The sequence below is a fragment of the Galeopterus variegatus genome, unplaced genomic scaffold, assembly GCF_000696425.1.
Source record: "Galeopterus variegatus unplaced genomic scaffold, G_variegatus-3.0.2 Scaffold8628, whole genome shotgun sequence".
Taxonomy (NCBI): Eukaryota; Metazoa; Chordata; class Mammalia; order Dermoptera; family Cynocephalidae; genus Galeopterus; species Galeopterus variegatus.
The window spans coordinates 79,152-79,776 of NW_007734739.1; positions in this window are offsets into that span (position 1 = coordinate 79,152).

Consider the following 625-nt stretch of genomic DNA (forward strand, 5'->3'; position numbering starts at 1 on the left):
CTTCCAGCTAATATAGGAATACAACTTAAGAAAAACATTGTTTGCTATTCACTATGAACGTCAAAATGAGTCCCTAGGCAATCTCTACATTTCTACATTATCTGCATTATCACTCTTTGTGTGAAATTTTGATTGAAAGCCTGGCTAATGAGGATTCAATTTGTCTACATCTCCATAGGGAATCAGACCTTTTTCTGGGAATTGTTTTTGTCACGTTTAGGGGCTGGGACCTAGAAACAAACACATTTCAATGTGAAGGACGCCAGGGACTTCAGACATTTATAAAACTGTTCATCATGAACCAATCTTGGGAGTGGATCTCAGCATAACTTTTTGCACAGGTAGGTTACATGAAATATTTTACTAATTCTTCATTGTAACTGTGACTATCAAGTATCTTGGAAGCTCTATCAATTTAAATTAAACTTAGGACTGAAATGATATCTAATCTGAATTTTTTCCTTATTGATTCAAATGTCTTCCCACTGAGTGCCTAGTAAAAGTGATGGTGATATAATGTCAGTAATAGTATATTCATACCTTTTAAATATACATCCATATTAATACATTAGAGTGCTTGAGTGTTCATACAAAATGATGAATAGCTCTTGCAGGAAGAATATTC